At 38.4% G+C, this 26,310-nt stretch overlaps 2 long non-coding RNA genes across 4 annotated transcripts in view; one reads left to right on the top strand and one right to left on the bottom strand.

The window, feature by feature from the left end:
- The window catches only part of LOC144309721 (uncharacterized), a 32,037-nt gene extending 6,937 nt beyond the window's left edge, over positions 1 to 25,100 (top strand). For 2 of the 3 annotated variants that reach the window (XR_013375625.1, XR_013375624.1), the window contains exons 2-5: positions 15,511 to 15,796; positions 16,507 to 16,619; positions 20,181 to 20,375; positions 24,991 to 25,100. This is a non-coding gene — a long non-coding RNA (uncharacterized LOC144309721). Of the gene's footprint in view, positions 1 to 15,510; positions 15,797 to 16,506; positions 16,620 to 20,180; positions 20,376 to 22,385; positions 22,616 to 24,990 lie in introns of those variants that run through there. The other variant, XR_013375626.1, reaches the window with a different exon arrangement.
- Positions 1 to 26,310, bottom strand: part of LOC144309722 (uncharacterized) — a 49,835-nt gene that overhangs the window by 5,487 nt on the left and 18,038 nt on the right. The gene's annotated exons all lie outside the window — the stretch shown is intronic.

Genomic DNA, 26,310 nt, shown 5'->3' with positions numbered 1-26,310 from the left:
TGTCTAGAGTCCACACTTGGGGAACAAACTTCAGGGTATGTGTCAGAGGTTTTTTTTTTTTTGTTTAGTTTTGTTTTTTTTTATTGCAAACAATAGAAATTAACTCTGGCTAGCTTAAAGGGAAAAGAAAAGAGTGCATCACGTGGAATGGGGATTGCTCATAAAAAAAGAGAAAGCAAAGGACCAAGTCTCACGAAGGACAGAAGTCAAGTCAGGGCAGCCCTGGGTACTAATGGAAAGACGCTCAAAGAAACCCTACCTCAATGAATCAGCTCTAGCTGTGTTCTGTCCTTGGTCACTATGCTCTGGTTTCATACTCTGGGAGAAGATTCCAAAGCTTTTTGTTATGGGCTTAATTGTGCTCCTGCCTCAAATTCATATGTCAATGTCCTAACACCCAGTACTTCAGAATATGACTGCAGTCACTGGAAGTTCTGAGAAAATATATAATGGCCTAAATATCGTACAGAGCTGCCAAGCAATATAAAATAGAATGATTGCCTTATGATATAATAGTAATTAAAATAACTATTATCATTATTATAGATAACATGTATTGAGTACTACTGTCTGCCAAGAACTGTGAAGGACACTTTTCTGCGACATGTTATTTAATACATTCAGCAACCTCATGAGCAACTGACCATTAACTATTATCTCCATTTTTAAAATGACAAAACCAAAATTAGTGATAAAACCAGATTTTGAATCTAAACCTATCTGAACTTAAAACTAGAATTCTTGGGCAGCCTGGGTGGCTCAGCGGTTTAGCACAGGCTTCAGCCCGTGCCTTCAGCCCAGGACCTGATTCTGGGGACCTGGGATAGAGTCCCACGTCGGGCTCCCTGCAGGGAGCCTGCTTTTCCCTCTGCCTGTGTCTCTGCCTCTCTGTGTCTCTCATTAATAAATAAGAAATCTTTTTTTAAAAAAACTAGAATTCTTATGCTAGCAAGCAATATTACCACTTAAAGTATTCAAACAGTAGTTCAACTTGCTATGGAGGCAGAAATCATAATTACCATTTTCCAAACCCATAATCTTTGTGGGAGTTTTTGATTTATAGAAGCACTATACTTTTCTTTGCTTCAGCTTTGGTTAGTACATTCTTGGGGGAAGGAGACTGAGGGGCTTAAGGAGCAATTGTTAATGAAAAGCTTTTGAAAGTTACAAGATTATTGAACTGTGTGCTACACTGAACAAGACAGGTAGAAATTATTAGATCAAAACATATGCTGACAACACAAAGAGAAATTGAGGAGTCAATCCCATTTACAATTGCACCAAAAACCATAAGAAACCTATGAATAAACCTAACCAAGGAGGTGAAAGAAAGACCTTTACTCTGAAAAGTATAAAACATTGATGAAAGAAATTCAAGATGACACAAAGAAATGGAAAGACATTCTATCTTCATGGGTTGGAAGAACAAATATACTAGCCAAAACAACCTAAACATTTAATGTAATACCTATCAAATACCAAGAACATTTTTCACAGAACTAGAATAAACAATCCTAAAATGTGTATGCAACCACAGAAGATCCTAAATAGCCAAAGCAATATTGAAAAAGAAAAGTAAAGCTGGAGGATGCCAATCCCGGACTTCAAGTTATATGACAAAGCTATAGTGATCAAAACAGTATGGTTCTGGCACAAAAATAGATATAGAGATCAATGGAACAGAAGAGAAAACACAGAAATGAACCTACAACTGTATGGTCAGTTAATCTTTGACAAAGAAGAGAAGAATATCCAGTAGGAAAAAGTCTCTTCAACTAATGCTTCTGGGAAAACTGGACAGCCACATGCAATAGAATGAAACTGGACTACTTTCTTACAGCATACACAAAAATAAATTCAAAATAGATGAAAGACCTAAATGTGAGACATGAAATCAAAATCCTAGAGGAGGATACAGGCAGTAACTTCTGTGATATCAGCTGCAGCAACTTCTTTCTAGAAATGTCTCCTGACACAAGGGAAACAAAAGCAAAGATAAACTCTTGTGACTTCATCAAAATAGAAAGCTTTTGCAAAGGGAAGGAAACAATAAAAAAAAAACTAAAAGGCAAACTACAGAATGGGAGAAGATATTTACAAATGACAAATCTGATAAAGGGTTAATAGCCAAACTATATGAAGAAGTTCTAAAACTCAACACCCTCAAAACAAACAATCCAATTAACAAATGAGCAGATATGCACACATAATGGAATATTACTCAGCAATGAAATCTTGGGGCGCCTGGGTGGCTCATTCAGTTAAGTGTCTGCCTTCACTTCAGGTCATGCTCCTGGGGTCCTGGGATTGAGCCCCGCATCAAGCTCCCTGCTCAGCAGAGAACTTGCTTCTCCCACTCCCTCTGCCCCTTCTCCTGCTGGTGCTCTCTCCCTCTCTCAAATAATATCTAAGGAAAAAAAAATCTTGCCACTTGCAATGCTGTGGATGGAGCTAGAGAGTATTATGCTAAGTGAAGTAAGTCAGTCAGAGAAAGACATATACCGTATGATTTCACTCATATGTGGAAACAAAAAAAAAAAGAGAGAGAGAGAAAGAGGCCAACTAAGAAACAGACTTTTCACTCTAGAGAACACACTGATGGTTCCCAAAGGAGAGGTGGGGGGTGAAATAGGTGATGGGGATTAAGGAGTGCACTTGTGATGAGTGCCAGGTGATGTATGGAAGCTGAATCACTATATTGTCCACCTGAAACTAATATTACACTATATGTTAACTAAGTTGAATTTAAATAAAAACTTAAATAAAACCTACATGCCAACAATGTTCACAAGACAGTGAGCTCTAACTACTCTGGAAGACCTTCCAGTGTCCATATGTTTCAAGTCTTTAAATCATTCTGCTCTGTACCTTGTCACCAAAGAACTGACCGACCACTACCTTTTTTGCAAAAAAAGGGTAGAAGCCTACTCTTGTAAGAAACCTACTTTTTGAGGTCAGAATGAAATGTTTAGCATTATCTCTTATATAATGCAATCATTCCTCTTAGGGTAATATCTGCCAGCCTGGCCTGCATATTAGAAAACCCGAAGGGCTGTTAAACAATGTATAAACCTGGGCCTCATTCCCAGACATGCCGGTGCAGGGGGTCTGGGATGGGCTTGAACATGGGTATTTTTGGAACCCTCCTCTTGTGCTTCTGATATGCAGCCAGGGTTGAGAACCAATGCCTTGTAACTATATCACCTAACTGCACTTCAAACAAACAATAAACTCCAATTTTTCTTTAAGACACCTACCTGAATTTATTTAAGTCAGAAAAGCATCAGACTTGTCACTGGCTTTTATCCTTTTTATCCTAATGAAAGTTCTGATGGTATTAATCAATCCATCTTGTCAAACAATGTGGTTATAAAACTTTTTCTCATTCACCATCAACAGCATAGGAGATTCCTGGCATACTTGCAAAATTTGACCAAAAGATATCCATACCTTTTTGTTCTAGACTATTCTACCCTTATAGTCTGTTTAAGGGTTATTATTATTTTTTTTAAAAAAAAAGGTTTTATTTATTTATTCATGAGAGCCATGGAGAGAGAGGCAGAGACACAGGCAGGGGGGAAGCAGGCTTTATGCAGGGAGCCTGATGTGGGACTCAGTCCCAGGACCCCGGGATCATGACCTGAGCCAAAGGCAGATGCTCAGCCACTCCAAATAGTCTCTTTAGTTGTTTTTTTTTTTTTAAATATTATATATGTGAAGAGAAGTTGCTTAAGGATAGGACTTGGTAGTGTGTCCTTGTCTATTGTGACAATAACACTGCATTGCTGCATTGCTGGAGAGAATGTTGTGTTTATTGCTCATGCATCTGGGGTGATTTGAGGATTGGTTTAGCAGTTCTGCCAACCTTTGCTGGACCAGTTCACACAACTGGGGGTCAGCTGGCCATTGCCTGATCCAGGTGACTGGGCATAAGCAGGGTGACTCTGGCTGTGCCCACTTTCTCACATCCTCCAGCAGGCTAGCCCAAAGATATTCTCGTGGTGATGTCCACAGTGTTAGCAAGCCACAGACACCTTCTTCAAGACTTGGCTTGTGTCAGTCAGGTCAGCTAACATCCCACTAACCAAAGAAAGTTAGCTGGCTGAGTTGCTTATTGAGGGATGAACAGTCACCCCACTCACAATGAGATGGCCAAGGGTGTGAATACAGTCAGGGAGAAAAAACTGGAGCTATCATTGTAATTCTACAACTGTTGTAAAAACAAATCCAATAATATCAAGCCCGGAAATGGGAATAATGAAACTAAAATAAGACAGTGAAATGATGAAATAAAATATTGGAAAAACAGAATTCTTATGCAGAAATGGGAGGCCACTGGTTTAACTTTGTCAGCTTTCAACTGCTAAATACTGGAGAATATGAAGGAAGGAATTGGCTCCTGCTTGCTACTGTTTCTCTCCAATCTAATAGATGACTGTTGAACTCTATGGAATATGGACAAATCATAATGTACTCAGGAAGACTTAAAGAAAAAACATGTCACTGTGAGTATATTTCAAACCGAGCAGTTAAACTGCATCAAAATATAATGAAGTCATTGAAATTATGAGGGAATTAACATGTTTAGGTCAATTGCTAAGAAATACATTAGATACAACAAGTTATATCCTTAAATCTCTAAATAATTTAAAAAGCAACTTTGAGATGCTATTCTATCAAATCTCTTATTATTTGTTTACGTGATTTTAAGCAATAAAACAGATGTTTGGCAGAACATTATTAAAATAGGGAACCTCGAATCCTCCAATAGTTTCATAGCACAGTTCCCTTGATCCCAATTCCAATTAGGTGTTCCTTTAAATGATTTCATTTATATGCAAATCCAGATAGAAGTGATTCCTAGACCTTTTATCATCCCAAAATTTGGCCTGGCTCTTGATCTGAATAAGCAGGCAGAGTTTTGTTTTGTTTTTAAAGATTTCATTTATTCATGAGAGACACACAGAGAGGCAGAGACCTAGGCAGAGGGAGAAGCAGGTTCCCTGGGGGGAGCCTGATGTAATCCCGGGACATGGGGAGCGCAATCTGAGCCAAAGGCAGACACTCAACCACTGAGCCACCCAGGTGCCCCAGCAGATAAAGTTTTTTAAACTTCACAAAAATGCCTTAAACTGCATGATATTTAGTGAAATGACCACATTATTTTGAATATTTTGAATTCCATATATTTGGAATAGAGGATGAACTTGTGTATGAATACTAAAATTTCTTTCTCTCTGGATCAGAGTAGTTACAGAGATGAAGGAAGGTCTTATTAGTAACCACCTCCACATAAGACACAGAAAAATAGAAATCTGTGTTAAAATTCTAAAATATGGCGTAGCTAAGATAATAAGAAATTATAAAGTTTGCATTTTTTTAATGTTTTGCTATCATTTTTTCCACATTAAGGAGTACTTTTCCATAAATGTGTTATATATATATGTGGTATTGGAACATCAGTATATTTTTTAGACAAGAACATTTTTGTACTTGAAGGAAACTTAGAGGTCACCTTATTTAGCCTCAATTTACAGAACTGGAAAGTAATCCTCAAATAAGTTGAAGTGATTTGCCCAAAATCATGCAGCAATTTAACCATCATAATGATAATATCTATTACTTATGTAATTTGCAAAGCATTTTACATTTGCAATGTCCATGAATTTTAATAATAACTTTTTTGAAGTATATGGTACAGTTTTCTTCATCTATATATTTTTAGATAAATAAACCAAGGCACAGAGAGATCGAATAATGTATCCAGCATCACAAAACTATATAAAGGGACACAACAGTTCCACTGTATCACTAGGCATCCATAAAGCACCAAATAACCCAGTTGGAAATGCAAGTTAAAATCACAATGGGATGCCACTACCCACCCATTAGAATCAGAATGTCTGAACTCAAAAAAACTGACATACCAAGTGTTGGTGATGATGTGGAAGAAATGGAGCTCTCATACCCTGCTGGTAGGATGTGACATGGCATAGACACTTTGGATAACAGTTTGGCAGCTTATTTGGAAATTAAGCATATACCTACCATATGACCCAGACTTTTCACTTTTAAGTATTTACCCTAAAGAAGAGAAAGCCTATGTCCATGCAAAGTCTTGTACAGAAATGTTCATAGCAACTCTTTGGTAATGTCCTCAAACTGGAAACATGACAATATAAATGACTCTCAAAATAGTTTTACACTGATTGAAAGAGCCAGACAAAAAAAAAAAGAGCATGTAATTTATGATTTCATTTATTTAACTCTACAAAATTCAAACTAATCTTCAGTGACAAAAAAAGCAGATGAGGGGTGGGAGTGCTGGAAAGACCTGGAAAGAATACAAGACCAAGAAGAAACTTAGAAATTATGGAAATATTCTTTGTCTTGATTGTGCTGATGGTTTCATGGGCATATACATATGTCAAATGTACCAAATTAAGCACTTTAAAATATGCACTATACTATATGTTTCAATATGTATGTCTACCCTAATAAAACTGTTCAGAACAAAAAGTGACCTAGCTGAAGTCAAGATTCTGAAAAATCTACTTACGTATACCCAAACTTGGTGGATCATGCTGATCCAACATGTATCTTTCTACTGTTTTCATTGAAATAAAGACTAGCCACCAAAAAGTAGGCAGATATACAAAACAAAATAATAGCATTGTCACACCTTTATGCCTTGTAAGGCAGTTACAACGAATTTTATGCTTTTTCTAACTCATAGTTCCATAAATTCTAACAAGAAGTTAGTTATGTGTTTCATTGATTTGTTTTGTTTAAATAAGAGCAAAAATTCAATCAGAGAGTCATGTAACCCATACTGTTGGGAGTGCAAATGAGAAATCTTTTAGGGACATAATTTTGCATAGATGTTTCAAGTAACTTAAAAACCATCTTATTCTTTGGTCAGATAATTACACATCTGGCAGTTTAGCCTAAGAAAATGATCTCGAAACAAAAAGATTTATGGAAAATTTGCTCCTCCAAGCATTATTTATAATAGCCAAAAAGGGAAACAAACCTAATGTCCAAAAATAAGGGAATTCTGGAATAAATCATGTCACATTGAACCATGGACTATTAAATAGCAATTAAATAAATAATTTATAACAGTTTTTGGAGAATCACTTGAAGACTTTCTGAAAAAAAAAAAGCCAAATCACAAAATGTCTCTCCCTCCTCTTAAAACTAATAAAATGAAAAAAAAAAAAAGATTACAAACAGAAGGAAAAAAGCAATGCATAGAGAGAAGGCCAATTTCATATAATAATGCTTGAAAAGTGGTAGTCAGGGCAAGAAACAGACCAATAAATAATGTCATTTGGATGAACTCCTAACTCTCCATTCTAGAACAGTGGAAAGTGAGAGGGAGGAAGAAGGTAAATACATGAAATCCTAAATATTCTTGTGACTCCTACTCAGTTGAGGAGAGGTTATTTGGGACAGAGGGGAGCAGTATGGAACAAGAAATGCAGCAAACTCTTGTAGAAGGGAGAACTCCTTTGCCCAAGCCAGTGTCTGGCTAGTAACAAAGAATGGTGGCTCACCATTCTTGTTTTTCTTGATAGAACACATAGAGGGCTCTGCAGAGCAGTCCCTTGTGAGGCACAGACAAATAGCTCAGTGACAAACAAGGATTTGCTGGAACAGAAAGCAAAGGAGCAGGGTGCCTGGATGGCTCAGATGCTCAGATGCTCATTAAGCATCTGACTCTTGATTTTGGCTCAGATCATGATTTCAAGGTCATGAGATTGAGTCTCACATCTTGCTCTATACTGGGCATGGAACCTGCTTAAGATTGTCTCTCTCCCTAACCCTCAGCCGCTACCTCCACCTCGTGCTCTCACTCTCTCTCTCTCTCTCTCTTTCTCTCTCTCTCTCTCAAAAAAAAAATCAAACAAAGCAGGGGCATCTGGGTGGCTCAGTGGGTTAAGCATCTACCTTCAGCTCAGGTCATGATCTCAGAGTCCTGGGATCGAGCCCCACATCAGGCTCCCTGCTCCACGGGGAGCCTGCTTCTCCCTCTTCCTATCCCTGCCACTCCCCCTGCTTGTTGCTCTTTCTGTCTCTCTCTTTCTCTCTCCATCAAATAAATAAATAAAATCTTAAAACAAATAAAACAAAAAGAAAGAAAGCAAAGGAGAAGAAGGCAAATTCATTGTTAGAGTGAGAGCACAGGGCAGAGAAGTCTAAGGAGATTCCCACCACCCATCCCCTTCCATACCCCATCAAAGAATGTCTGTATCAAAACTCATGAGATATTCCCCCTCTTAAAACCCCTGAGACATAGCAGCATTATTCATAATAGCCAAAAAAGTAGAAACAACCCCAACGTTCATTAACTGATGATGCGAAATGTGGCCTATCCCCACAACAGAATAAAGAAACAACCTGAATAAGGAAAATGTGGTATATAAGTACCATGAAATATTATTCAGCTTTAAAAAAGAGAGAAATCCTGTAATATGTGACAAATGGGTGAAACTTAAGGACATTATGCTAAGTTCAATAAGCCAGTCACAGAAGGACAAATGTTGCATGATTCCACTTCTATGAAGAATCTAATACAATAGAACTCATAGAAACAAAGAATAGAATGGTGGGTGCCAGTGGGGAGGAGGAAATGGGGAGTCGCTAATCAATGTGTATAAATTTTCAATTGTAAAGGATGAATAAGTTCTAGATATCTGCTGCACAACCTCGTGTCTATAGACAATACCATATCATACATTTAGAATTTTGTTAAGGATGTAGCTCTCATATTAAGGATTCTTACCACAATTTTTAAAAAGTCGATGGATAGGGGCACCTGGGTGGCTTAGTCAGTTAAGCATCTACCTCTTGATTTTGGCTCAGGTCATGATCTTGAGGTCGTGAGATTGAACCTTGTAGGGGCTCCATGCTGGGCATAGAGCCTACTTAAAGTTCTCTCTCTCCCTCTCCCTTCTGCCCCTTCTCTCTCGCCCTCTCTCTCTTCTCTCTCCCTCTCTCTCTCTCTTCTCTCTCCCTTTCTCTCTCTCTCTTCTCTCTCTCTCTTTCCCTCTCTCTCTCTTTTTCTCTCTCTCTTTTTCTCTCTCCTCTCTCTCTCAAATAAAGAAATAAATAGTACATGGATAAACCTTGAAAATATCATGCTAAGTGACAAGAGGTCACATACAGTATGATTCCACATATATGTAGTGTCCCAAACAGGCAAATCAATAGAAAGTAGATTGGCAATTCCCAGGAAAGTAGGGGGATGAGGGAGGAGGAAGACAATGAGGAAGGATTACTAATGGGTGGGGGGTTTCTTTGGGGGATAAGGAAAAGTGCTAAAATGGTTGCACAGCTCTGTGAATATACTAAAAAACAACGAATTGTATGCCTAAAAATGAAGAATTTTATGGTATGTCAATTTTATATTTTAAAAAAATCCTATTATTAAAAAAAAAAAAAGGAGCCAGAGAAGAGTGTGAACAGCTTCTGGGGAGAGCTGGGGGAAGTGCAAGAAGTGGCTCTGCTGAAGTGCTATAGCCTGAGTCGAGAAGGATGTGAAGCTTAAGGAAATTACTGAAGGGAGTAAGAAATGCCGCTGTTTAGATGTAATTAATCCCATTACAGGGCTTTAAATTATAGAAGAAAGATCACGACTCATTCACTAAAGATCAGAACCAGGCTTCTGAAAGTATTTGGAACACCAGCACTCGGTCTTCGAATTCTCAGGTTTCAGATAAGTGATAAGGGAATCGAGATGACTCACTTATATTCAGATGTGAGAGAACACTTTGGTAGGGCTGCCTTCAGCAACAAAATAACATATCAAGTATATATAAATTCACTACAGCAAAGAAAATAATGGAAAAGATCATAGAAAGAGAAAAGGTGAGCAATCATTGCTCATAGAAAGCACAACCCAAGGACTAGTAGAAAATCCTGTAAAAACAGAAAAATGGAATGCTATAAGCAACATCAAAGACCATCATTAGATTTTAAAAATTAGATACTAGAATCATGAAAACAGTGACTTCAAAAATGACACTATCATTACAAAACAAGCAATAGCACTAAAAGAGAATTCTGGTATAACACTAAATAAAAAAAGATATACAGGGTCACCTGGGTGGCTCAGTCTGTTAAGTATATGACTCTTGATTTTGGCTCAGGATATGATCTCAGGGTTCTGGAAGCGAGCCTAACACAGGGCTCTGTGCTCAGCATGGAGTCTGTTTGTCCCTTTCCCTCTGCTCCTTCCCTCCGCTCAAGCTCTTTCTCTCACTCTCTCTCAAAAAAAAAAAAAGATATAAAAATATATGTATGATTACAAATATTTAACAGAATTACAAGAAAATACCAGGTCTGATACAAGCCATTATTTTGAGGTGTTTGGTCAATGGATCTTTTTTCCTTCTTTTCACATTTTTGCATTTTCCACGTTTTCTATAGTATGCATATGTTATTTTTATAATGTATATATTAAAAGATAATGGATTCTAAATACCATAGTTGTGGACATGCTTGTGTGGAGGTCAAGTTCTATGTGCATAGTAAGTAGCAGCAACAGACTTGTAGTCTAAATGGCAGGTTGGATGGACAACACGAAGGTTTATTATCCTTCCTCCCAAAAGCTCATTGAAATTTCCAAAGAGTAAAAGGAATAAATCCATTAAGTGCTAGAAATCAAGGACGAGTATCACCAGTAAAACAGGTATCGGGAAGGGTTTCTGTAGTATACAAAGCAAATGAGGTCCCCTTTATGAAGAAACCAGCACCAAGTGCTCATAAGTGAGTCCAAGCACTAACAGGAGAAAATTGCCAGAGAAGTGTGTTACCATCTTCCCAACAAGAACTCTCTCAGCCACCTTGGGTAGAGTCAGGATATCCATGGAGCCAAAGGGAATCATGCACTGAGAGGGAGGGATGCCTACTTAAAACTTTGCAAAAGTACTAGGCTAGAGTTCCACAGAAACTGTCACATTTTTAGCAGAATAAAGTCTGAAAAACTGTTCCCTAAATAAATCAGAGGGACTGTAACTGTGGGATCCTTGTGAAACGAGAAGCTAAATATGATTATTAGAGAGAAAAAAAGGCAGTGGTTGAAAACACCACACTCTTAAGAAAGACAAATTTTCAAATTAAAAGATATCCCTGGAGCCAAAAAAGGCTAAGCAAGGACAGCAAAAAGAGAGAGAGCAAGAGAGACAGCTAGACATGGTTTATTTTTCAGAGAATAGAAAAAGAGGAAAGGCTTCCCAAATCATTTTATGAGGTTAACATATCTTTAATACCACAACCTGACAAGACAATAGAAGAATAAAGAAGAAATGCATCTCACCTTTGAACACAGGTGCAACATCAAATAAGCAATGTACAAAAAATAATAATACAGAATGACAATAAAGATTTATCCCACTACTAATAAGGTGCTTCAGCATTAGAAAAATCTAAGAATATAATCCAACACATTAAAAGAGAAAAAAGTTCCATTTGCTTCTATAATTGAAATGATTTTTGATAAAATTCAAGTGTACACAATCTTTAAAAACCTAGCAAACCAAGAATGGAAGGTAAAAAAAAATAATCAATTGTCTCATCAGCCACCCTCATTTCTTCTCTTGTGAAAGAGCTGCCGCACTTACTTTTCTCTGATGGTTTTGAAATATATCCACAAATTTTTTGATACTTGTTTCTGTAAGAGACAGAACCTAATGGTGACTCACTTCTGATGAATAGAATAAAGTAGAAGTGACAGTGCATGACTTGGGGTACTAGGTCGCTAAAGGCAGTGCAGCTTACTACTCACTCCCTCGCAATGCTTGCCCTCCGGGAAGTTAGCTGCCAAGCATGAGCAGCCCAGATGTGGAGAGGCTCAGATGGCATGGACCTGACACCCCACCAACATCCAGCAAGGAGCCGACACCCCAGCCAAAGCCAACCAGGAACTGAGCTCCCCTCACCCCCAACAGCCATGTTACTGAGTCATTCTGAATGCAGATACTCCAGTCATAGTCAAGCCTTCAGATTACTGCCACTCAGTCTGACAACTGTTTTTTTATAAATTTCTTTTTTATTGGTGTTCAATTTGCCAACATATAGAATAACACCCCGTGCTCATCCCATCAAGTGCCCCCCTCAGTGCCCGTCACCCAGTCACCCCCATCCCCCCCGCCCTCCTCCCCTTCCACCACCCCTAGTTCATTTCCCAGAGTTAGGAGTCTCTCATGTTCTGTCTCCCTCCCTGATATTTCCCACTAATTTTTTCTCCTTTCCCCATTTATTCCCTTTCACTATTTTTTATATTCCCCAAATGAATGAGACCATATAATGTTTGTCCTTCTCCGATTGACTTATTTCACCCAGCATAATAGCCTCCAGTTCCATCCATGTGGAAGCAAATGGTGGGTATTTGTCGTTTCTAATGGCTGAGGAATATTCCATTGGATACATAAACCACATCTTCTTTATCCATTCATCTTTCGATGGACACCGAGGCTCCTTCCACAGTTTGGCTATTGTGGACATTGCTGCTAGAAACATCGGGGTGCAGGTGTCCCGGCGTTTCATTGCATCTGTATCTTTGGGTAAATCCCCAGCAGTGCAATTGCTGGGTCGTAGGGCAGGTCTATTTTTAACTCTTTGAGGAACCTCCACACAGTTTTCCAGAGTGGCTGCTCCAGTTCCCATTCCCACCAACAGTGCAAGAGGGTTCCCTTTTCTCCGCATCCTCTCCAACATTTGTGGTTTCCTGCCTTGTTAATTTTCCCCATTCTCACTGGTGTGAGGTGGGATCTCATTGTGGTTTTGATTTGTATTTCCCTGATGGCCAGTGATGTGGAGCATTTTCTCATGTGCTTGCTGACAACTTCTTTGTAACCTCATTAAAGACCTTCAACTGGCACCACCACCCTGCTAAGCCACTCCCAGATTCCAACTCTCACAAACTGTGTGATATAATAAATGTTTGTTCTTTAAAGCTGCTAAATTCAGGGGGTAATTTGTTTTCTAGCAATACAGAACTAAAGCAATCAATTTTACAAGAAGGGTAGGCTTCTTCCCAGCCCAGAGGGCAAGTCTTCACTGAAGCAAGATAATCATGGCAATCTCATTGTCTATGACTACATTTTGCATAGTGAGACATTAGCGATAAATATGCTAGAGAGGGCTGCAAAGGTTTCCTCACTCTGAGAATGTCACACATATTACCATTTCTGCCTCAAAAAGTTGTTATCTGGGGGGTGACCATATGGCTCAGTCATTAAGTGGCTGCCTTGGCCTCATGTCACTATCCTGGGGTGCTGGGATCGAACCCCACATCGGGCTCAGTGGAGGGCCTGCTGTTCCCTTTGCTGTTCTCCCTACTTGTACTCTCTGGTTCTCCTTCTGTGTCAAATAAATACATAAAATCTTAAAATAAATAAATAAATAAATAAATAAATAAATAAATAAATAAATAAAAATTGTCTGAATATGACACCTAGAACTGTGGCAGCAATTTCGAGATCATGAGAAAAGGCAGGAATTCCTACATATGTGTAGGAACACAGTGTGAACAATGAAGTGCAAAGATAAAGGAACCCAGGCCCCTGATAGATTTGTGAGGTTATCAAGCCCTGGAGTTCCCTGAAACCCTGAAGTTCTTAAGGGGTGGGGCGGGGGGAGGGTAACAAATGTCTTTAATGCTTAAGCCCCACCTAATTAGGCTTTCTATCACTTGCAGCTGAGAACACCCTAACTGGAAAGAAAACTCTTGTATTTGTCAGTTGGCTTTGCCAAAACAAATACTATAAACTGGGTGACAAACAATGGAAATCCATTTCTCTGAGAAGTCTGAGATCAGGGTGTGAAGCATGTTGAGAATGTAATGAGAATCCTCCTCATAGTTTGCAGATGCCTGCCTTTTCACACTGTCCCCACACAGCAGAGAGAAGAGGAGGGGGATGAAAGAGGGATGGAGAGAGTTCATGCTCTTCCTTTTCTTATAAGGACACTCATCTCATCATGGGAACTTCACACTTATAACCACTTCTAAACCTAATTACCCCCCAAGGGCTCTACTTCCAAATACCATTACTTTGGAGGTTAGGAATATAAATGTCCTTTTTTTAAATGAATTCTATGATTGCATAAAAATTCAAAGGAATTTGGAAGAAAATTTATCTATTTTTTAAAAGATTTTATTTATTTATTTGTGAGAGACACAGAGAGAGAGGCAGAGACACAGGCAGAGGGAGAAGCAGGCTCCCTTTGGGGAGCCTGATGTGGGACTCAATCCCAGGACCCTGGGATCATGACCTGAGCCAAAGACAGATGCTCAACCACTGAGCCACTCAGCCATCCCAAAATTTATCTATTTTTGATGCATTTATAAGCTAGTAAAATTCTTGGAAAATAATCAGATAGCATCTATGAATATTTTAAAAGCACAAAGGCCAATCAAATATATCATTTCTAGGAATCTTTCCTATAGAGAATTTTCTAAGTGAGTAAAAAAGTATTTCTACATAGTTGTTTTTCAACATTGTTTATAATATAAATTTAATTAGAAGTAACCTAAATGCCCAATCGATAAAGGGATGATTAAATAAATTCTAGTACATACAATTCTGTGTAATTGTTTAGAAGAATGAATTATATTACATAAACTCACATGGGAAGAGCATCAATGAAAACTAGAGGGAGAAAAGCTTGTTAAAGTCCATTTATATATGGAGGTATGTGTAATGTCTGGGAGAATATACACCAAAGTGTTAAACTGTTATCAGAGAGATTGAACATTTTTTATGTACCTCTAAATAACTTGAAATATTTCAACAAAAATGTTGTTTTTTTAAAAAGAAAACCTGATTGAAGTATAATTAATATAGTGTTATATTAGTTTCAGGTGCACAATATAATGATTCAGCAGTTTTATACATTTCTCATCACTCTTCATGATAAGTCTATATTCTTAATCCCCTTTATCTATTTCACCATTCCCCTCCCCAAAAAACCTCACCTCTGGCAACTACCAGTTTGTCCTCTGTATTTGTTAAAACAGAATAATTTTCCTGATTTTAAAAGAATTTTAAAATAAAAATAATGCAATGTATCTATCCAAAATTAATTACTCAAGTTAAGGATATGTACAGTGGTCTACATAAGACATAGCTATATCTAATTTCAGAGTTATGTATTAGTAATATTTTTGTCAGGTATCCCTGCTCAATGTAATTTTTAAAGGAAATCTACTGTAAAAACTGCACTGAAAATAAGATCCATACCCCCACTCCTTCCATAATTGCAGCCACTCTCTTTTTCCATTACCACCCCCACAACACAAATAATTGGATTAGCATCCCCAAAAAAAGGAGCTAAGGAGAATGTAGAAAAGGTAAAGATGGAAACGAAGTGGTCTCACCTATGATCATGGGAAAAGCAATCAATCAACCAATAATAAAGATAACTGTGCGAGTCTTAATTTTGACCAAAAATCCATGAATTTTTTTGATAGGAATTTGATTTGAAGTATTATTTTTCTCACAGTGGTTCCAGAACAGAGTTTGCCCTGGCTAAACAGCTGCTCTCTTTATCCCTCGGGCTACCAATGACAAAGAAGCCTGGACACAAGGGCTTGCTGAGAGCCTCCAAACCAGAATGACCTCCCCAGGACCCTGAATCTGCAAGAGCAACCTTTCTAAGTTTCACCTCCTGAAACTGAATGACTTTGCATCATTCCCTGAAAGAGACCCCACATTTGTGGGATAACCATTCTTCTCTGATTCCAAACTGCTTCCAGAGCAAATGTGCCCCAACATGTCATATGAAGGAGGTGAGTACCCTTACCCAAGAGATGGTCAGTAAATTAAGAAGTGGGCAGGTTTTTGAGAGCTTTCAGAAATGAAGTTTTCTAAAGTGAGAAAATTGGCTCTAGATGGCTGGAGGTGGAGGACTTAACCTCCTTTCCTTGTTAGTTTTTCCTTTCCTTCTTTTTACCACGTTAGTATCCCCACAACACTCCTTGAGGAAGTAATGCTCATAAACAAGACATTCTTGTTATCAGCCTACCTGTGTGTAAGCAACCTGTGTAGTCACTATAGTTCCCTCTAGACAGACTGGGAGGTGCTTGAGCTGCTCTAGCCTTTCCTCTCCGCTCACCTAAAGGAGGTAAAGACTGAAGGAAGCCACAGCTCCCTTCATGGAGTGACTGACCACAGGGTTCTGTATGGCCCACCTTAGGAACAGTTTGTGCAAATCCCCAAGGAGCTTTCAAGTTTTTTCTAAATATAAAAAAGTTTGTTAACAGTGAGACACATAAAAAATAAATCAGGGGTGGGGGGCGGTTCACCCCTCCATGATGTGATTAATGTCTGAAGCTACTCAAATTATGGTCTAGTGAGGAAAACTTCAACAAAAAAATGTCTCTTGAATATTAAAAGATTCTATTTGTTTTGTAATCTGCATTTTTATTCCCCAAGGGCCTCTCATTCCTGGTCTAATTCTGCAAGATTCTATCTTTTTTTTTTTTTTTTTTTTTTTTAGGCTGCACATTTTGACATTTTGATGTTAGTATCAGCCTTATTGATGAATAGTCCCAAGTTTGGAAGTATTTTGAAAGCTGCCCTTGTCTGCCGCAGTAGGGATGCGCAAACCTGGTACGTCAATCCTTTGATGGTGAAAATCTCTGACAGGGTTTGGACATTCACAGTTCTGCTTATATTATTCTGCCAAATTGCATCATCTGAATTCAGCAGTTTAGCTTTTTCCTTTCTATCTTTCTTCTTAGAAAACTTTTTTCTTTCTTTTAATCTCTTTATGCCCTTAGAGCAAATTTTAATAGTCACCTAACCAAAAGAGAAGATACTTAAAACTAATAAAAGAGGCAGAAAGACAGATAGTAGAAAATGGGTTTAATCAGAACTCTCTAAGGCAAAGTTTCTAAAACTTGATAAATCCATGGAGATCTTTAAAAAAAATTGAACTCTATTGTTAACTCAAAATGTTTTCTAACTTAATGACATGAGCGATGTATAAACATAAAATGAGGTATGAATTCTTTATACTTATATTCCTTATGTGAATTTTATTAGTCAACTAATACTGATTGCATAAATGAAAGCACCAAAGATCTCTGTTGCTTGCACATTAAATTTATTTTTTTTTATTTTTTTTTTATTCACAGCTGGGTTTGGCTGATGTCAGGTAGACTAGGTAAAGACTAGCCCCAGGTTACAAGTAGAATCAGTTCTCCTCAAGTCTTCATTTTGAGATCAGAGGCTACACGGAGTATGGGGTTTTTGTTGTTGTTATTGTTTGGGTTTTTTGGCTCTTTGAGTTTTGTTTAGGTTTTTTTTAATGATGTATTACTGGACTAAAGAGGCAATGCCAAACCATGCACACATATTTAAAGCCTCATCATGTTTATTAACATTCCAGCCAGGTCCAGCTTCAATGGGGCAAGGAAATATCTTAGTTTACTCTAGTCGAGGTACTGCAAAGTCCCAAGGCAAAGAGCATGGATGAATAGATCTATAAGAGGAAGTATATGAAGAATTGAGAATGACAGCTGCTTAATCCACCACAGTCTCCTTCAAATAATAATTATTCACTTTGCTCCCTTTTGCAACATACTCCCCCCACCCCTGCCTCTCAAGACATTTTAATTAAAAAGTCTCATCCAGTCATAGCATGGGGTTCAAAGTTCAGGATCTGTGCTTTACCCTGGGGCCAGATGTGGCTCTTCCCAATCTAGATATTTACAAGCCAAAACAAAACCAAGGAATCTGTCACCCTCTGCCAACATACAATCATAAAACAGGGACAAGATTTAGCAGTAAACTCTCCTATCTGAAAAAAGGGAAGATTGGAAGGCATATGGGGTCAACTGGTCCACAGACACTCTGAAACAGGGATATATCAGCCAGTTTCTCCACTAGGGTAGGGAACAGTCCTTTATTCGGGCCCTGGCTCTGCTCCCTGGGACAAAGGGCCCAGTCCATTGTTCTCCACAGCCCTGCTCTGCCTCCGGTGTGATTTTTCTTTCCACCCTTTGGGGCCACATCTGAAATAGTATTGCCGAACATGAGCAGTTCTCTCACCCACTTGCTACCCTTAGAAAGTTGGGATCCCAGAGCTTTTTGATCCATCTCAAAGTCAACCTCTTCATCTAGCATGGCAGCACTTTTGCAAACATGGCTCTTGAAAACCTGTTGGATTTTTGATGCCGTTAATTACAGCCACTCCATGTGCCAAAATCCACACTGTAGTTTTTGTGAGGCCTGTCTCTCTCTAGACTTAATTACAAGTACTTTGAGTTCATAATCACTTTTCTCAAAAGTCATTTTGTCCAGGTGAAGGTATCTACTGCCAGACATTGCCTTAAGGTCGGTCTTAATGAGGTTGTGCCTGGATTTTGTCATTTCTGTGAGGCTATTTTTTAGTAGGTCTTTCAAATACAAGGTGTTTTTAAATTTTATCTCTTACTGAATGGAAAGGAGAAACAATTTTATTTATCAACCCTACAGCTTCTGGAATTTCTAGGTTCTCTACATCCCCTCTCAATTTTGCCTGCAAAGTGGCCAGTTTTTCTGAGCTCATCACTTTCTTGTTGTACCTTTTTGAATGCAGCAAATTACAGTCTGTTCACATTATCAAGATTCTGATTGAGAACCTTTCTGTCTGCCACAGGTTCATTAAGTACTTTTTTTTTGCCTTTGGGCCACTGAAAGCAACGGTTTTGCCAGTGTTTTGCTGCCACATAAACAGCTTGCCTCTTTTCCAGCTTCCTACGGCATTCTGCCTTCTCTAGTGAGGGGTGCTGCGAAGTCACAAGACATAAGCTTGGCTTGTAGAACAGAGAATGCTGGGATAGAGAGAGATGAAAAATTGGGAAGAATGATATAAATCATTCTGATATACCGCCCTGATATAAATCAACACATTTTGTAAATTTGTTTAAATACTCACAAAAACAACAAACCTCAAGGAAATAGCATTAACAATGTGATGACTTTTTTTTTTTTTGGTTTATATCAAATCACAGCTCAAATGTTAATACTGCTTCTAGGCGTGTTCTTTAGAATATGACTTTACCACCATATGCCGGGTGATGACTCAAATCTCAGCCCAATTCTGAATTTTAGCTCTTACAAAGTCATCATTTATTTCATACAGTATGAGATATTTTGGCCTTCACTTGGCTTACACATGTCATTTACAGATCAAGTCTGACTGCATGCCTTTCTCACTAGTCTACCTCAATTACAGTAGCATACAGTAGCATACAGTCATATGACTCTTTGGTTAGAATTATTTGATTATAAGATAATCTTCCTGATGATCTAGAACATGCCCCTGTGTTCCTGTCAGTGCCAGCCAATTGTTAGTAATGCGTTGGCCCAGGAATGCCCGAGGCCAATCACCTGGGTCCATATTATTTATGCCAAGGTCCCATAGACATTTTCGCTGACCAGAGTCAATGGTGGTGGCTGTACCAGCCTTTGTGTTTTTACATTTGCAAGATGCACCTCAGTGCCAAAGATAAGGGAGCACTGGAGGTCCTGGAGGGTACACAGCACATCCAAGGGCCATATAGTGAGGTCATGGGTAGAGAGAGAGGGAAGAAGTGTGGATCTGGGGCTTTGACTTTATTGGCATCCAAGTGTGGTTCCCTAGGGTTTCTTGGGTTCACTCTTTATTGGAGAATTTACAGCATCCCAAGCAGGAATTGGGGTGCAAGAAAGAAAAATTGGGTTGACTCAAGCAATCATCTATCTAGGTGACACAGGGCTTTCTGAAAAGGGACCTTCACAGGTGAGGGCAGCCTAACTCCTTAGCACAGTTGTTTAGCTAGTAGCTGTGTCATACAGCTGGCAGTATGTTTATTTGAGATGGACTTATTTGAAATGAATACCTCAGCAATCAAAAGCTTGATGTCAGGCACCTACATTACAATCAAAAAGGTTAATGTCAGGCACTCACACTATATCGTGTTAAACATTTTCATGCTATTTTTGGTATGAAAACACAAGCATTTTTCAATCTCAGCACTCACATATGAGTGAGAATATGGTCTATAGATCCCCAAGCCGAGAACACTGATCTGAAGGGTTATGGGGGGATTTTAAATAACATGACATTCTTTAAAGAGCTTAACCCAATACTGAGTAAATGCTCAGTAATTTTCAGTTTCCTTCTCTTCCCTTTTCACTTTATAGATTAGACTTTCATAGTCCACAGTGAGCATTAATTTGTTCAGCGCTGTCTTCAGGTGGAACATCTGCATAAATCTAGCTTTGTGAATATTTTTAAACTGAGAGATTTTCCATCTGTTTTGGAGTTATAGCAGTCCACATTATCCTCACTTGAGCTCTTAATGATATATGTGTGATGGAAACAAGACGTCTTAACGTGTAAGTATTCACTGCCTCCCCAGTCCTGTCTGTGCAGATTCTACCCTTCCCCCACCACCTTAAGCAAGTCTTTCTTTGCCAGTCTAGTTCTTGGTGTTTTTGTAATGCAAAATTAGAAGACAGGGAGAGCAACTGGGCCAGAGCTGCAGTCAAGTAAGGGAAAGGATATTTGCTTTCTGGGTCAGCCCTGGGTTCTTTCTTGTGGAGAATCCAGGTAATGAGCAAAGCAGAAATGAAACCATAAAAAGAAGCTCAATTCTAAATTGATCTAAATAAGAAAGAGATAAGGTGGGGGCAGGAGGAAGAAGACAGAAAAGCCATAAAAGGTGGGTGTCAGGGGAATTGGGGGATTTTGAGAAGACTGCAAAAAACACGGAGTACGAAAGAAGTGTGGAAGACAGATAATATTTTTTAAAGTATTGTTGTGGGTTATGGCACAGATCTCCCTAACAGTTCTTGAGAAATGCACATAAAATATTAAAATGTCTTTTAATTTCTGTTGGGCTACTGGAGTATATATTTCTTCAAATGGAATGCTATGCTAAAATTGATTCATCTGAGCCCTGTACACACATATACACACTTTATATTTGGATCATATACAATCCTTCCTAACTAAACAGCCAGGATCCGGTTACATATTCTCTTTGAACTCAGCCTGGGGCTCTATCTGATCTTTTGCCCACCCCAACCTGGGCAACCATCTCCTTCCAGACTGTAAGAGAGAGAAATAATCTTCTATTATATTTGAACCAATGATTTATGGAAGTATCTGTTATTGCAGCTTAGCCTATACCACAATCAATACATTTAGAATATGTTGCTTTCAGTTTAAGGAATTATTAATTAATAAATAATGTAACTTTTATATACCACTTTCCATATTATGCAAATAATATGATGTTCAGTCCAAAAGTTCAGTCATCAGAGAAGTGCCATTCACTGGCATGAGAATTCATCTCTTCCTGTATAATTATGTTGTGATTGATTAAAATAAAGTTCAGATTTACAAAACTAGAATAGTGAGCCAGCTGATAGCTGTACATTCTTATAGCATTTATTCACTTATTTAGTAAAATTTTTGAATGGTTTCCAGTGTCCAGTCCAGCACAAAAAGAACTTGGAAGTTATCTCTCCTATCCACATAAAAATAGCTGAATCAACAACAATTCTGGGATCCATTAGAGAACTGAGGTCATAGGGCAAACCCCTGCCTCAAAAATTATAGAGACAGATAGGTGAATCCCACGCAGGAAAAACCTTCTAGAGACCCATTTATGGCATAGGAAACCTAAATTGTAATTGACAAATTGCTGGAGGCTCTGTGCAAATTTGAGAATTAAAAACTCCAGAGTGGGATCCAGCCTTGGGAAGGTGGAATGAGTTTTATCTCCAAAAGCCCTACCAGGTTCTCATAGAAAAGATCAGAGGAAACTCTCCACTGTGTCTGGCAAAGAACCATAGGAAATATAAGAAATATTGAATTCTTACTATGTAATGTACCAGGCAATGTATTTGTTGGAGTTACAGTGATGTTAAACAAAAGCTCTCTCTTTGTGGAGCTTTTTTTTTTTTTTTTTTTAAACATTTATTTGAGTGAGAGAATGAGCAAATGAGGGGAGGGGAGGGAATCTCAAGCAGATTCTGTGCTGAGTACAGAGCCTGATACAGGACTTGATCTCATGACCTGAGCTAAAACCAAGAGTCAGATGCTCAATTTATTGAACCACCCAGGTGCACCTCTCTTTGTGGGGCTTACGTGCTAGTGAAGAAATAGGACAATAAACAATAGAATTTCAATCAGTGATAAGTGGTATGAAGAAAATAAGGTAAAGCGAGGGCTAGAAAGTGATCAGGGAGGAAAGTACAGCTATTTCAGATAAGGTGGTCAGGGAAGATCTCCCTAAGAGGTGGCATCTGAGCTGAGGTGTGAATGGATTAGAAGCTTGCTTTGTAAATGCAGATAGATCCATATTCAGTCCATTAACATTCTTCCTTCTGACCTTCTAGACATTCATGGACACCATGGATCCCAGAGAGAAGCTGACAGAAACAGTCTGACCTCCAGTGTATCAGTGAGGTCAACTGCTTGATCTCTGGTGCCTAAGATTATTGCAGGGAAATGTTTGATGAGGAAAAGAAAGTAATCAAATTCCTGGATGAGTTATGCAATAGGTCTGTTCCCCCCAAAACCTGTCAATCTTTCAAATAAACCCTTCTGAATTTTGTGATCTATTTGTTGAGATTGCTTTTCATGAGCTGATTAATTATAGTATATTATGATAATGTTCTTCATTAGGTAGAATGTTCTGTGATTGATTAATATAGCTCCCATTTATTTGATTAATATAACTTTATTTCTATTGCTAGTCAAATATACTATTTTCAAGTGGTTAGATATAGTATCTGTAGTAATTTTTATTTCAGAAATTGGGACCCCTTGTGCCTATTTTAACATCATTTCTACCCCACTCCTATCCTCCATTTATCTATAAAGTAATACTCATTTATCACACAGTTTTTTATATTTTTAAAACCAGAGGAGGGGGTACTTGAAAAGCCGAGAGTAATGGTTTACAAACTGTGCACCCGGAAGTAGCGATGTAGATTTGCCTTGGGAGGCAAGTAGAAAGCAGAGAGAAAAGGAGAGGCAAAGAGGCTGGCATTGGAAGAATGAGAGGTGGAGACTGCAGGACTTCAGGCCCACATTTGTCAAGAGAGCCAGGCTATGCTGCAATGGCATACGATCTCAATGGTATCCTATCATGAATGTTTATTTCTCTCCCCACAAACACCAGCATAAGGCAAAAGACCTCTTCCATCTAGTAAGCGTAGGGTCCAGCTGTCATCATAGTGTGATGCTATTATGTATCAATACACAGACTCCACTGTCTGTAATGGGAAGAAAGGAATGGAGGATCCACAGGGGTTTTAGGGCCGGAAAGCCATCACATGGTCTCAAGCTAACTTTAAGGGAATCTGGAAGACCTAAGCAACCACCTGGAATACACAGAAAGCCCAAAATATTTCTGCCAACAAGCCCTACCGCCACTTTGAGGAGGGTAGCTATTTATTTATTTACTTATGTATAATGTTTCCAAGGGATATTTTACCTGAAGAATGCATTTTCTAGCTAAAATATATATATATATATATATATATATATATATATATATATATATATATATATATACATATAAAGGCACCGATCCAAAAATAAAGTGATTATTTCAAGGGGCGCCTGGGTGTCTCAGTCAGTTAAGTGTCTGGCTTTGGCCCAGGTCATGATCTCACACTGGGCTCCCCGCTTCTCCTTCTGCCTCTGCCCCTCCCCACTCCCACTTGTGCTTACTCTCTCCTTCTCAAATAAATAAAATCTTTAAATAACACGATTATTTCAAATCTAAGATTGCCTCATTCTGGTATGTTTCTGAGAATATCAAACTTTTATGGTTTGACCAAGATCAGGAAGACTGTTGATAGATTGATATACTGACTTGTCAGAATTGACAAAAAAGAACATCATCCCATGTAGATGTTGAGCTTCTATTCTAGAACAATAGTCCTAGGACAGGGTATAAAGTATTGGTGACCACCATTCATTCCACCCCTTTTCTAGTTGGCCTTCTCAGGTCATAGAGACTAGAAACTTAAGATCTACATTTTCCAGACTGCCTTGCAGCTTGAATTCTGAATGTGATCTAGGCTTGACAAATCAGATGTACTCTGCGGGAGACTTGGCATTTGGAAGTACGATAGAGGCCTTGCCTCTGCAGTTTTGATATGTCTTCTGGTAGGCCTCCTCACAGAGACATTTGAGGTTTTCCATGCTGCCCTCAGCTGTTCCAGTGGAGTGGGGCAGAGGGAGAGAGGAAATCTAAGCAGACTCCACGCTCAGGTTGGAGCCACAGGCTGGGCTCAATCTCACAGCCCTGAGATCAGGACCTGAGACAAAATCAAGAGTCCCATGTATAACTGACTGAGCCACCCAGGCACCCCAATCTAAATGTTAGCTTGAATTACAAAATATAAAAATGTATTTGGTTTATGGTATTTGCAATACTGCATTTCCACATGTGAACTTTCTTTGTATAAAGTAATTTCATATATTCATGTTATGAAAAATTGGGACACCTGGGTAGCTCAGCAGTTGAACGTCTGCCTTGGGCTCAGGTCACGGTTCTGGGATCCTGGGATCGAGTCCCCCTTTAGGCTCCCTGCAAGGAACCTGCTTCTCTCTCTGTCTATGTCTCTGCCTCTCTCTCTCTCTGTCATGAACAAATAAAATCATTTAAAAAAAAAAGAAAAAGAAAAAATAAGTAGAGAAAAATAATTTCATCAAAGGGGAGTAAAATAAGTCTAAATCTAGTTATAAAGTGTGAATTAAAAATTCATAACTAAAGCAATCAGCAATTACAGGATAAGTCACCATTGTATATAGTATTCATATTTATATCGCAGTCTAGTCACTATGTTACAGAAATAGCTTTCTTATTTTGTTTTTACAAATATTTCTCTATACCAATAATACCCTTAAAATAGTTTTTCCATCTCTATCTATGTCCACTGCTTTCTGTAAAGACTGTATCTAACTGGGTACTATTTGTCTTTCTAGGTTAAGAAGAAAAGTCTGAAGTAAGCTATAACTAAGTTCTTTGCAACCTTGCTCTTCAACGTGTGGTTAAAAAAAAAAACACAAAGCAAATAAACAAAAAAAAGCAAAAATAGACCCATAAATACAGAATAAGCAAACTGGTGGATGCCAGAGGGCAAGGCAGTGGGGGGAGGGGCAAATGGGTGAAGGGGAGTGGGAGGTATATAGGTTTCCAGTTACAGAATGAATAAATCACAGGTATGAAAGTTACAGCATAGGGAATGTAGTCAGCGGTGTTGTAACAGTGTTGTATGGTGACAGATGGTAGTTATCCTTGTGGTGAACATAGGATAATGTACAGAGTTGCTGAATCACTATGTTGTACATTTAAAACTTATGTAACATTGTGTGTCAACTATACTTCAATTAAGCAAGCAAGCAAGACTATGGTCCTTGAACCATCAGCATCACCTAGGAGCTATTAGGAATGCAGAACATACCCAAATGTATGCATTAGGGATTTGGAGCAGAGCACAGATGTAATCAAAAGTTTAAAAGTACAAACTTTGAAGAAAAGTTAAAAGCTTCTAGAATTAAAATACTTAAAGGAAATTGAAAAAATAATCTTCTAACCTTTGTCAGAGAATGGTTTCTGGCTATTCACACTCTCTAGCATCAACCAGAAAAGTAATTAGTTCCATATAAAGGATGAGAGTTTCAGGCGAGGCATAAAATTAATAATGGAACATCTCTTTATTTGAGGGTCTTTAAAAATATATTGGGTAGAATCCCATCATGATCTAATTGTGGCCTTGACTAGATGTGGAAAGATAGATTATATAACTCTTTAAGGTCTTTTCTAACTAAACAGTCAATGAATGGTCTCTGTATAAATAAAATTCCATCGTGAAAATCAACTCAAGTACCTCGTACCTTCCGCCATGCTATTTTCCAAGCTTTGGCTGGAATATTCAGAAATACTGGCAGCTATATTACCTCTTCTGAAGAAAAAATAGGGAGTACAATTCTTGATCCTTTTCATACTGGCAGTTTTAAAGACTTTTAGTGCATTCCTCATACTTACTTGAATTCATATTCTTATGTACTTAATAAGTTATTTTCCTGCCAGTTTGACATATTAACTCATGTCTGAATTAAAGGCCTTATTAAATGTCTGAGTCAAGAACAGGAAGACTGATCAGAGATCTGTTGCTGAATCCCATGTGGTTTCTATCTGGTAACTTTAGGGTGGCCAACCATCCCTTTTTGCCTGGGACTGGAGTGTTTACCCAGACACGAGACTTTCAGTGCTGAAGTCAAGACATTCAGTAACATTACAAT

The sequence above is a fragment of the Canis aureus genome, unplaced genomic scaffold (assembly GCF_053574225.1).
Source record: "Canis aureus isolate CA01 unplaced genomic scaffold, VMU_Caureus_v.1.0 ptg000196l_RagTag, whole genome shotgun sequence".
NCBI classification, from domain to species: Eukaryota; Metazoa; Chordata; class Mammalia; order Carnivora; family Canidae; genus Canis; species Canis aureus.
This window is presented reverse-complemented; position numbering and strand designations above follow the sequence as displayed.